Below are 13,502 nucleotides of genomic sequence, written 5' to 3'. Positions count from 1 at the left end.
CCTCTGAAAACAGCATTTTTGGAGGTTTGGCCTCATTTTAAGCTTTGCTGCATTTCGCTGTATATCTAGAGTTGCCCCTGGACCTGCTCATTGATATGTGATATAAAATGAACTGGAGGGCATTATAATGTTACAGAATACAAACGGGGTCACTGTAATGTGGCATAATATGAACTGGGGACACTATGTCATAATGTAAATTGGGGCCACTGTGTGGCATAATGTGTACTGTCAGCCCTACAATGTGACATAACATTAACTAGGGCACTACTGTGGGGCATAACAACTGCTACAGAGAAGTGTCTCTCTAGAAGTATTAGGACTGCGGCCCCTTCAGAATGTTGCTATGGGGCCCACAAAGTTCTGGCTATGCCCCTGTTTACTGGAAAATGGTTGTCAGACAGAGGTCAGAAATCAAGCAGGCAACACTGTGCCAGGGATCAGATTGAAACAGAGCAGGATGAAGCTGGAGTCATAACCATGAAGGCACAAGAGGAAGTACCAGAGGAGTAGGCAAGAAGAGTCATCAGGCTGTGTCAAAATGCAGGTAAGTATCAGGTAGGCAGGTAGGTAAATACTGGAGAACAGGAGGGAGCCTAATACTCTGACACTGATGCACACTGTCAGAGCAGCTTATATAGGCTGGACCATTCAAATTTGGCATCTGCATGATGTGAGCAGTTGCATAACCACAAGTACAGATCCAAAAGAGAGCTGGGTGCCTTACTGATGAAGAAGAGCCAGAGGATGGCACACTATGGAGGCAGGTTCCAAACTGCCTGATGCAATGGGTTAATGCATTCGTGGCGACCACGATAAGAGCAGAACGTTCTGTTTGAGCTTCCTGAGGCATGAAGAGAAATCCATGTGAAGTATAGCCTGCAGGCTTATCTTGAGCTGCATTTGAATAGCCCTGGGCACTGCTTCGAGGCTAATTTAATCCGACCCTAAATCAGGACAGTTAGCTAGAGACCTTGGGATATATGTATGAAGCAGTGAAAAGAGTGGAGAAGTGTGCCAGTGGAGACGTTGCCCATGGCAATCAATCAGCTGATACACATGATTGTACAGAATGCACTTCATAATTGCTACCTCAAAGCTGATTGGGCAACTTTTCCACTGGCACCCTTCTCCACATGTTTCACTGCTTCATACATCTGAGCCCCCCACCCCAAGACACCTGCACATACAGTACACTGTAGACTCTGGCACAGTGGCATAGTCCACACGGCAACCTATGCATTTTGGTAGAAATCAAGGTGCACTAGTACATATCCAGGTGGGCTATCTTATCACACTGAATTTTGCACTGTTGTACAGCGTCCACATTAACAAATTTCAAGAGGTTTCTGCTAAAAAAATTAACTTGACATTAATTCAGCACAAATTTAAGGAAAATAAATATCGGTACCCAAAAATGGATGTTGCTACTTTCCTTAAGGCTGGGTACATACCTTGACAATGGATACAGACATAGTGGCAGTACACACGAGCCAGTGGTCCAGACGATATATCGTTCTGCTGTAACGATAATATATCGGCAAGTGTGTACCCAGCCTCAGTGACAATAAGATAAATGATTTATAGTTTCTTCCACCACAGTATGCTTATTTTATTCATTTTGGAAATTATTTCACTGATTTTGTCCTGTTTCTGGGACTAGTTATTAGTTAAACTAAAAGAAACAAAAAAGAAAAACAAAATGGTACAACCACAAAAAAACACTACTTGTTGTGAGTGTTGTGCACTGAATTTAGGAATTATTGATTCATCTTTTGTAATCAATATCAGTATATCCACATTGTGCGGGATACCATACAACGCACTGGAGCATGGGCAGGAAAGCATTAAAATGGTCATTGTGACTGGCCTGACTCTCCCGTGGAGAGGATATTTTTGGTACATTTATTTCAAGTTGGGACCAGTTTGTGAATTAATTATCTGACCGCAAATCTCTGACGTTCCGCCAATCTCTAATTGCAATCAGAAATTAAGTTTTGGCAGTCTTGTGTAGTTTAAGTAATGAGAGTTGACATTTGAGTAGTTGCACATGATTGCTCTTTGCACCATTTCATTAAATCAAAGCCGTTCCTTTCAATGGAAAAAGTACAGCCAGGGACAGACTTGTAAATAAGAATATATGGCCCCTTCATATAAGTACTTTAAATACAATAGAACGTGGTGACTTCCAACTTTTTTTGTTTTAGAATTAATAGCCCTATTTTATATATAGTCATCTACGTGCCACTGATTACTATATATTAGTAGCATAAGAAAGAAGAATAAAGGGGAGTAATTTTCTCTATAAGGGCTCTTACTACTCCCCCACCAGCTTTTGTCCCCAAATCCCTCCTGCTTATAGTCTTGCTTAGAAATGGTAAATGGTTTGGGGACTATGAGCAGTCAACTCATTTACCCCCATTATAATCTGCTGCTACCAGTCACCTCGGATCCAATGCCAACTATTCCCAGCAACTTTTGTGATCTGCTATTAAGTGTGTAGTTGGTGTCCAGCATAACCAATGGAATATCTGCCTGTCTGCAGACTGACAGATTGTTGACCTATTGCTCTAAATGTAGCATTCCCATGTTGGTACATGAGTTCCTTGTTCCTGTGTTTCTAGGCCCTTGTACTTCTGACCTCTTATGACTCCTCCACCAGCTTTTGTCCCTGTTCTCTTCTCTGTCTGTAGTCTGGTTTAGACATAATAAATGGTTTGGGGACTAAGGGCAGTCAACCCATTTAACACGATTCTAATCTGCTACAAGGCACCAAAGATCCAATAGAGACTATGCCCAGGAACCTTTGTGATCTGCTATAGAGTGTGCAGTTGGTGTCCAGCACAACCAGTGGAATCTCTGCCAATCAGCAGCATCACAGATTGTTGAGCTAGTGCTCTAAATGCAGCATCCCCATGTTGGTGCCTGAGATCCTTGTTCCTGTGTTTCCAGGCTCTTGTATTTCTGACCTTGGCTTATTATCTTGCAATGCTTTTAGTTTGTCCTTCACATCCTCTGCCTGGCTTGCTCTTTGATTCCTTCTTCTAGTTTGCCTATTGAATTCTACTTCTGGTTTGCCCTTTAATACCTCATATTCACTTTTGATACTGACTTAACGTAGGTATGTATGACAAAGGGTTTGACTTCTGGACTTATCATAAGACCAGATCTCAATTATCCTATTCTAGCTACCAGTCATTGGTTCCTTTTCATGCGCACAAGTCTAGTGCTCAACCAGTAATCTGACAGAACCTTCAGAAATGTAGCATTTTGTCCTGGATCAGGCCTGTATTTTTGATGTAAATAATCATTTAATAGATTTAATAGACAAAGATTGTGAGCAGTTTTCATCCACCATATTTAAAACCTAATTATAAAATGCATAATTGCCTAGTCAAAGAAAATGCTTAAAAAAAAAAAAAACATTTCCATTCTATAACAAAAAACAAAAACAGTTCAATCAGGCACAAAATGTTAAAATCCTATTCAGTCCACCGCAGATTAACACAAACAGAGTATAACTGAGACATACTAGGGATTCTGGGTGATCGTCTTTCAATTCCGTCCTTGGCCACTCATCTTTCTCACCATGAAAGCATGACGGCTGTGTGTCGAGTGCTTTGTCCTGCATGCTGACTGGAATGTTTTATAATTATACCAAGCAAACTAAAACACCTTGCAGCACAAATACGGCATGCACTCATGTTTCCTACATCGGTGTGTACCCTGCTTGCCATTCCTTGGCTGCTTACAAAATACAAGCAGATCATTTAACAGGTAGAAAGATGAACCCTGTCAGTTTGCCAGGTGTGTGTGATTTAGGGCTGGCTCGGCTTGGCAGCCTTCTCTTGTCAAGCAGGGAACCAGGCCAAAGCCCTATAACAAATCTACACAAGCAGGCTAACTACCAGCAGTTATATTGTGTGGGAGAATGCTCTGTGAGTCCATTACAGGTGTTTTCTTTTTTATAATGAACCAAAATGACTTAATGGGCTCTCAGATCTACAATACCCAGCCGGATGCACATTATCAGATTGAGAAGAACACCCTGGGTGTGTTGCCTAATTGCTTTCAACAGACATTTACAGCAAACATTTTAAAAACACCCTCTGATTTCTCAGGATTGTTTGATTGAAAATATACGTACAATTAAATTAATTAAACTAAAAATCAGTAAGCTTTTGAAATGTCTCTTTCTGAGTTAAAATGGCATCTAAAAAAGGACTTAAAGAATATTATAAATAATGTTTTGATACTTTTATTTTACACTATTCTGTGGGGGAGGTCATAATCTTCATTTGCGAAAGAGTTACTTAGTTATAGAGTGTCTGACTTTTTTTTTTTTTTTTTTTTTCAAAGCTAAAACTTCAGATTGCAGAATTTTGTAAGAAAAGCAGTAAAGATGATTGCAAAAAAAAAAAAAAAGTCCAGTTTAATCTGGAGCAGATAAGATCAATTTTTATGGCAGCAGGTTGTGTTGGGGTGGCTACTAAGGAAATATGTTGAGATGTTGTTAATAGTATTCTCCCAATTTTCCCAAATGAGTGATGCTGGGATAGCTACTACTTATAGCTTTTCATATCTGATGATTCCCTTATATCACTCTGCTGGAAGATATGTCAATGTGTTATTTATCTTTCTATAGCACATTAATTTTAATGGCAACTGCACATTTTCTGGGATGCATAAAGTGATCACATGGTGCTAAAACTACAACTGTAATTGTGGGCACTGTCAAGTCACATGTTTTCAGTTCATTTCATCGTTTATCTTCTCTCTTAAGATCATTTGCTTTCAGGATGACACTTGTCTAACAAACTGACAATGAAATCTATAAGTCTTCTGAAACAGATTTGAATGTATGGTTAATACTGAAAAACAAAGCAATGAGTTGACCATTATACAAAATATACATTGTATTTGTTTCAGTATGACTTCTAAGAAAAAAAATAAGAGTATTCTATATTCCTTTTTGTTATAAAATAATTCTAAAATAAATCATGTTAGATTTGAGTTAGGACTGTTCCATTAAAATAAGAGATTTTGTTTTTAATGTTTTTATTTCGAATGTATTGTAGCATAGCAGCACCAACGAGTATCCGTAATTATGTGTACACAGACTGAGATCAAGTGTAGAAGAAGCTCTTTATTATGCAATATTAATCAGTCTCATTTGATTTCATTTAAAATTAGTCTTTTTATGTTAAGTGGTAGGTGTAACGTAGAAAATAAAAAAAACCTAAACCAGAATATTGAAAAGAAAATGGTACTGGCAAGGCAGTATTGTCTGTGTTGCATTAGCACAAACCTTTCATGTTGTATGTAGTGTGTTACTGTTTCTCACCTGCTACCAGCATCTGACTTTGCACATAGCCCCATCTTATCATACAGATGTTTTGTCTGGCTGACTTTATGCGGTTTGAGCATTAGAATATGTTATTTTCTCTGTGCATCAAGATTAGACCTTTTAAATAGTTTAAATTGTTCTGTTTGATTTTGTGCGGTCCTTTAAAAAGAGGATTACCACTGGAACTATTTATTTAACATAACAATAAATTGTATTTATTGGGAGATAAAGTTACTTATTAGATATTGTAAATACCACTGCTATCTGACTGCACAAATTGCTTATTTTTAATTATTAGATTTTGCCTTTGTCTTTCTCTTGATAATCAGAAGGTTTTTATTTAGACCACAGTAATTTATTTTATGTATCTACTTTTGTTCAATCCTTTGCTATAAAATAATTCAAAACCAATTCCCTTTACATTTGGGAATGTTTCATTTACAAGAAAAATTCGGTGATTATGTGTGCATTTTTTAAAAAATATTTTCATATGGTAAATATACAATATTACACTTTGTTTATTTTACCAATTTGATATCAAATACACATAGTAACCCTTTATTTTAAGATTTTCTCATATACTATTGTATTTTCTTATATACAGTGCATCCGGAAAATATTCACAGTGCTTCACTTTTTCCACATGTTGTTGTTGTTGTTGTTGTTGTTGTTATCCTTTATTTATATGGTGCCACAAGGGATCCGCAGCGCCCATTACACAGTACGTAATCAAATAAGCAAACAAGAAAATAGCACTTACAGTACAAGACAATATAGGACAAGTACGGAAAACCAGGGGTTAGGTGCCATCAAAGGGAGTATGGAGTTTTATGATAGTGTAAGTAAGAAAAGGAAAGGCACATGAGGAAAGAATGCCCTGCTCTTACGAGCTTACAATCTAAAAGGTGAGGGGCTAACAGACCGGAGTGACACAGAAGGGGTGGACAGTGAGCATAGACAGGAGGGTTAGGAGGAGAGTTGGCTGGGTTTGGTGAATAAGTGGGTATTGTGAGCCTGTTTGACGTTTTGTAGAGAGGTGGAGAGTCAAATGGGGAGAGGTAGAGCATTTCAGAGATAGGGAGCAGCACGTGCAAAATCTTGTAGGTAGGAGTGGGAGGAGGTAATCGGTTGGCAGGAGAGATGGCGTGCATTAGGAGAGCGAAGAGGACAGGTGGGAATGTAAAGAGAGAGAAGGTCAGAGATGTAAGAGGGAGAAGAGTGGGTGAGGGCTTTGTAGGTGAGTGTGAGAAGCTTGAATTGGATTCTGAATGGGAAGGGTAGCCAATGAAGGTCCTGCAAGAGAGGGGATGTGGATGTAGTGTACAGCCTTATTCCAAACTGGAATAAATACATTTTTCCCCTCAAAATTCTACACACAATACCCCATAATGACAACATGAAAAGTTTTTTTTTTTTTTTTTTTAAAGATTTTTGCAAATTTATTAAAAATAAAAAACTAAGAAATCACATGTACATAAGTATTCACAACCTTTGATCAATACTTTGTTGATGCACCTTTTGCAGCAATTACAGCCTCGAGTCTTTTTGAATACTAGGTGATTCATTGCGCCCTACGGGCGCTCTTCACACCGTTGTAAGGGGCTACGCCCCCTTAACCCTTGCACGCCGTTGCGGTGTGCAATTTTTTTTTATTATATGGAGTATTGCCTCTTTTTGCGCATTCCACTTTGCAGCACCTCTGAAGCTCCATCAGGTTGGATGGAAAGGGTTGGTGCACAGCCATTTTCAGATCTCTCCAGAGATGTGCAATCGGATTCAAGTCTGGGCTCTGGCTGGGCCACTCAAGGACATTCACAGAGTTATCCTGAAGCAACTCCTTTGATATCTTGGCTGTGTGCTTAGGGTAGTTGTCCTGCTGAAAGATGAACAGTCACCCCAGTATGAGGTCCTCCAAACATAACACCTGGCACTCACGCCGAGTTCAATCTTTGTCTCATCAGACCAGAGAATTTTGTTGCTCATGGTCTGAGAGTCCTTCAGGTGCATTTTGGCAAACTCCAGGCGGGCTGCCATTTGCTTTTTACTAAGGAGTAGCTTCCGTATGGCCACTTTACCATACAGGCCTGATTGGTGGATTGCTGCAGAGATGGTTGTCCTTCTGGAAGGTTCTCTTCTCTCCACAGAGAAATGCTGTAGCTCTGACAGAGTGACTATTGGGTTCTTGGTCACCTTCCTGACTAGGGCCCTTCTCCCCGATCGCTCAGTTTAGACGGCTGGCCACCTCTAGGAAGAATTCTGGTGGTTCCGAACTTCTTCCATTTACGGATGATGGAGAACATTTTGCTCATTGGGACCATCAAAGCAGCAGATATTTTTCTGTACCCTTCCAGAGATTTGAGCCTCGAGACAATCCAGTCTCGGAGGTCTACAGACAATTCCTTTGACTTCATGCTTGGTTTGTGCTCAGACATGCACTGTCAAGTATGGGACCTTATATAGATAGGTGTGTGCCTTTCCAAATCATGTTCAGTCAGCTGAATTCCCCACAGGTGGACTTTACTTAAGCTATAGGAACATCTCAAGGATGATCAGTGGAAACAGGATGCACCTGAGCTCAATTTTGAGCTTCATGGCAAAGGCTGTGAATACTTATGTACAGTCTAAGTTTTTTATTTTTAATACATTTGCAAAAATTTCAAAAAATACTTTTTTTTCACGTTGTCATTATGGGGTATTATGTATAGAATTTGGAGGGATAAAATTAATTTATTTCATTTTGGAATAAGGCTGTAACATAACAAAATGTGGAAAAAGTGAATCGCTGTGAATACTTTCTGGATGCACTATATACAAAGACAGGGCACTCATCAGATTTAGGTGCATCAGAAAAATCTTAATACATAAATACCATATTGTAAAATTATCCTACAATATGGTGTTTATGGATTAAAATCTTTGTGATGCAAAGGGGTGGTTTAAGAGAGGAGAGGGCCCATGTACAGACTCCTTGCTGGCACACTCCTCTCTGGTAGTGCAGTAGTCTCTTACTTTGTTCAAGAGTCTATTGTGCATGTGAAGGTGTCTGGGGAAAACTGTGTCTGCGCCTTTTTTCTAGGGACTTCTCTACTGCACATGTGCAAATGACTGGTTGCTGCACCATTTTCTCTGTGATTTCTGCTGCTCTACAGCTCCGAGCAGCAAGCCAACGCAGGAGTCCGGAAAGTATAAATGAGTGCATTGTGTGCGGTGTAGATTCAGAGGCCCGGGGGCACTGCACTTGCACACCCTGCACCCATTATACATACTCCCTTGGTAATGCACATAAGTCTGGTGAGTGTCCTGCCTTTTTATGTTTGTCTGTTCTGGAGAACTGGTTCATTCCCCTTTCCTGCTACAGGATGCACCCCTGCAATTGAACATTTGACTGTAAGTGTTGGATTTTTTTTATATTATTATGTATATATATTTTTACAATTAAAGCTCTCCTATAAACAGAACATTTATATTTATAAAATTTATTTTCCTATGCTTTTAGACTGTGGGATGTATTCAATTATGGTCGGATCTGCCATCTTATCGGAAAGACGGCAGTTTCCGACCTTTTTAGGTAGAATCGCGATTCAACCTATTCAATGGGGCTGCCGTCTTTCCGATAGGTCGGCAATTCCGACTTGTCAGAAAACACGTGGATCGGCGGATTAGCCACGGATCCACGTGTTTTGTCGGATTTGCGTCCAAATCCGACAGCTTTTAGTCCCGTTTTTGACAATGTCAATCCGAGAAAAGTCGGATTCACGTTGACAAGAACGGCCAAAACCTGTCGGATTTGTCCGCAAATCGAACACTGCATTGTCAGATCCTTTCCATTGGAAAGGATCCGACATGTGTTAAATAGTATCCTGTGTAAATGAATGTTGAAAGTCAAAGAAAAAAATAATGAATAATCACCACTTTATTATGGAAATTCTCCAGATATATTCTCATTTGTCTCACCAAGATCAGAAAGTAATCCAAAAGGGTGTAGCCATGAAATCCACTAAAAGAAAAAGTAAATTACAGTATACTGTAATTAAAAGAATTAAAATGTACAGTGCAATTAAAGGAATTAATAAAAATATTAATTACCATGTAATTAAAGGGATAACATCCTAATAAAGCTGAAACAAAAATAAATAGATTTTTCTTATAATTAAGATAGGCCTGGGGTGCCTTGGGGTACTTGCAGGGGGTGTCTTGGATTGGTGGTCCAGGACCAATTCAAATTATTTACGGTCCATGTAATAGACAAAACCAGTGCTTGTGGCTTCCAATCATAAAATATGTGGACAAATAGAAGTGAATCCTGTCCCTCACAATTTACTTAATTTTAATATATTTTCCTGACTTTCTCAATAAGACATTTTTGGCCCTAGGGGTGCCGTGAAAAAAAGTTTGATACTCTAGGATGCCGCGATTCAAAAAAGTTTGGGAACCAGTGATATACGTTGTGTCTGTGCAGTAAGCATGTTGATTTGTAAAAATATTGATCAATGTGTTGTTCTCATCTCAATCTATATTTATATTGTAAGGTCTCCCAAATACAGTGGGGTTTGAGTCACCCATGTATAAAATAAAAATAATAATAAAAGCTTAATTATATAATTTAAAAAAATCTAAATATATGTACTAAATGTAAATGCTAGAACTCTTGTACTGTAGAAATATACATGTGAAAATATGTACAGGTTGAGTATCCCATATCCAAATATTCCGAAATACGGAATATTCCGAAATACGGACTTTTTTGAGTGAGAATGAGATAGTGAAACCTTTGTTTTCTGATGGCTCAATGTATACAAACTTTGTTTAATACACAAAGTTATTAAAAATATTGTATTAAATGACCTTCAGACTGTGTGTATAAGGTGTATATGAAACATAAATGAATTGTGTGAATGTAGACACACTTTGTTTAATGCACAAAGTTATAAAAAATATTGGCTAAAATGACCTTCAAGCTGTGTGTATATGGTGTATATGTAACATAAATGCATTCTGTGCTTAGACTTAGGTCCCATCACCATGATATCTCATTATGGTATGCAATTATTCCAAAATACGGAAAAATCCCATATCCAAAATACCTCTGGTCCCAAGCATTTTGGATAAGGGATACTCAACCTGTATTACTAAATATATTTATTTTAGATTTGATGACTTTCTGAATGCAGCAAAGCTTCACAAACACTGATTGTAGAACTTAGGGTTCACTAACTCTGTAATAACATTACTCAATCATGTGGATGATTTCTGTATCATGAAGATTATCTAAGTGTTTCACAATTCTTTGACCTACTGTCAACAGCAAACTATGTCTAGCATAAGTGATGTACATTCACTGTTATCCATGTGGCTAATTAAATTATTATCATGCGGTTAAAGAACTTTATGTCTGGCCTTTGAAGACAACCTAAAACTTGACTTCAAAGGCACCTTTAACACATCTTGAGATTCTTCTTTTATTTCTCTGTGATGAAAAGTTAAGACATTATCTCCAGTCTTCTGCCTATTTAAGAACTGCAAAAATAGTTCCACTCGAGAGTGAAAAGTCCATAAATGGTTCAAATTCATTTAATTCATGTAAATTCTTCACCTTTTTTTGGTTTGGAAAACTTCTTGGCAAAGGGTATTCATACGAGAAGAACTACAGGCTCCTAACATGTTTTTCCAAATCATTCCCTCTTATCTAGTAGAACCACAGGTGTGTCCTCTTGGGAACCCCATTGGAACTAGCCATCCCTGATGAAACCCCATTCAGCTTGCTGACGCAGAGAATTTTTTAAATTCCGAGAGCTTGTGCAGTATTTCGAGGCTGATTGAAGAAGCCTAGTCTGAAGAAACTAAGTCTTCTTACCTGGTGGAAGCTCAGTTTACTTTTACAATTCTCTACAGTAATCTAGAGTGCTAATTGCAACTGTCCTAGCATAGCCCAATCATCCATTATGCTACCTAAGATCCCGCCTAGGGCCATTGGCCACTTAGTAAACCAGATTACGTAAAAGATTATAAATGTGACTTTTTGGGGGGGGGGGGGGGGGGGGCGAATGAAGAGTGGGCCGAATTCAGTGTGAAAACTTAATCTGGCTCTGTGTCCCAAGGAAGGAACAACTGCTAGGGGGGTAAGGGCCAATTTGTTAGGACACTTGCATTATTTTTTCATTACTATATTTTACTGCCTTGAGATGGTGTACCACTATTTTTGTCTGCATGGATCTTATCAAAAACAGAACAATGATGTCCATAGTTGAACGTGTTTTGCACATAGCTGCTCAACCATAAAGAAAAGAGGTTTACGGAGACATGTTTACCAGGATGTAGTTATGTGACTGGCAGTCAGGAGAAGACCGCTGGTCACATTACCGGCGGCTACATCCCGCTTCCCCCTCTAAATCCTGACAGTTAGCATGCTGACTAGCAGGTACTATTCCCTCTCGTGGGTGTCCACGACACCCATAGAGTGGGAATAGAATCTGTACCGAGCACAGCTCGCCGCCCAGCCAGCAAGGGGCTTGTTGCACTCGCCCTTCCCACGCCAGCATTCTGCCACTGGGATGCCGTGGTGGGTATGCTGACCACCGGGATCCCCATCGGTGGTAACGCATACCAACCCTGTTTACCATATGTGCCCACTTACCAAAGCATTTTGTATGCTAAATTTCCTTAGCATCCCATATGCTGAGAACATCTGATGCTTTTATACAGATCTGAAAAATCTCTGCACTGTATAAACTTCCGACTATAACCATTATTTATGAAAGCTGAACTCAGGCCCAAATGTATTAAGCCTTAAAAAGTAATAAAATGGAGACGGATAAGGAGTGATGAATGACCAACCAATCAGCTTCCTAACTGCCATATAACAGACTCCACTTTTTCATTTTCTAAGGCTAAATTAATTTTTTCCTCAGGGGCAGGCGTATTAAGGGCCTAATTCAGACCTGATCGTAGCAGCAACTTTGTTAGCAGTTGGGCAAAACCATGTGCACTGCAGGGGGAGCAGATATAACATGTGCAGAGAGAGTTACATTTGGGTGGGTTATATTATTTCTGTGCAGGGTAAATACTGGCTGCTTTATTTTTACACTGCAATTTAGATTTCAGTTTTAACACACCCCATCCAAATCTAACTCTCTCTGCACATGTTATATCTGCCCCCCACCCCCGCAGTGCACATGGTTTTGCCCATCTGCTAACAAAGTTGCTGCTACAATCAGGTCTGAATTAGCCCTAAGCCTGGAGAAGAATAAGTGCAAGGTGATAACGCACCAGCCAATCGGCTCCTAACTGTAAAATTACATATTGGAGCTGATTGGCTGGTGCGTTATCACCTTGCACCTATCACTGTTTTATCACTTCTCCAGGTTTAATGCATCTGCCCCTTAGTCTCTTGCAAGCTTCATGATTAGTTAGCCATTGCTAAAGTACAGGAGCATGACTGAAATGGGTTTATGGTCTGAAAATTGTTTTCATTCTCTTTATGATAATTAAGGCTTTTGCTGAGTGCATTCTGATGTATGTGTGTGTGTGTGTGTGTATGTATGTATGTATGTATGTATGTATTAATGTATTATTTGGAAATCTATGTGGTATTAACATACATTTCTAGAACGTGTTCCAAGCTATCCTGGAAAATGCTCTGGGATTCAGATGAACAATTAGGCAACTCAATACCTAGTGCCTATTGCTGCATGTTTCAGCCAAACTGATCCCTGATATCTATATGTTTGATCAGGACCAGCAGGAGATGTGGAGGAATGACCTCTCTGTAACTGTGTATACCGCCATCATCTGCACTAATTGTGCTCCATAAGGTCAGACACTTTGTTAAAAATGTTGAACTGTACTGTAGATGTCTCTGTGTTTGGCCTTACACTTAGCAGTGTCTTTAGAAACCTATGTTTGGGCACCCTTAGATTTATTGGCAAAAGTTAAGAGCAGGGTTGTTTTCATTCATATTTATTTTGTGAAAGTTATCACAGCTGAAGATATTAGACATTGTGTTTATGGGAGTGAATGAGATACCTATTGTTGACATCCTTTCAGTCAAACATATATATTGGTAGATGCTCAATTAGCTTAGTGATATCATTCAGGTGCTCGAAAGGGAGGGGTATTTCTAAGCAAGAAAAAAAGGCATCTGTTTCCCCCAGCACCC

The 13,502-nt window shown here is 39.2% G+C and overlaps 1 protein-coding gene and 1 long non-coding RNA gene across 9 annotated transcripts in view; one reads left to right on the top strand and one right to left on the bottom strand.

Annotated features, from left to right (window-relative positions):
- ERC2 (ELKS/RAB6-interacting/CAST family member 2) overlaps positions 1–13,502 on the top strand; it is a 2,157,515-nt gene that overhangs the window by 1,991,403 nt on the left and 152,610 nt on the right. The window lies entirely within an intron of this gene.
- The window catches only part of LOC134958319 (uncharacterized), a 113,278-nt gene continuing 109,033 nt past the window's right edge, over positions 9,258–13,502 (bottom strand). Inside the window, exon 5 of the long non-coding RNA XR_010186956.1 lies at positions 9,258–9,344. This is a non-coding gene — a long non-coding RNA (uncharacterized LOC134958319). The remainder of the gene's footprint in view (positions 9,345–13,502) is intronic.

This window comes from Pseudophryne corroboree, chromosome 9 (genome assembly GCF_028390025.1).
Source record: "Pseudophryne corroboree isolate aPseCor3 chromosome 9, aPseCor3.hap2, whole genome shotgun sequence".
Classification (NCBI taxonomy): Eukaryota; Metazoa; Chordata; class Amphibia; order Anura; family Myobatrachidae; genus Pseudophryne; species Pseudophryne corroboree.
The sequence above is the reverse complement of the archived record's forward strand: the minus strand, read 5'-3'. Positions and strand labels throughout refer to the sequence as shown.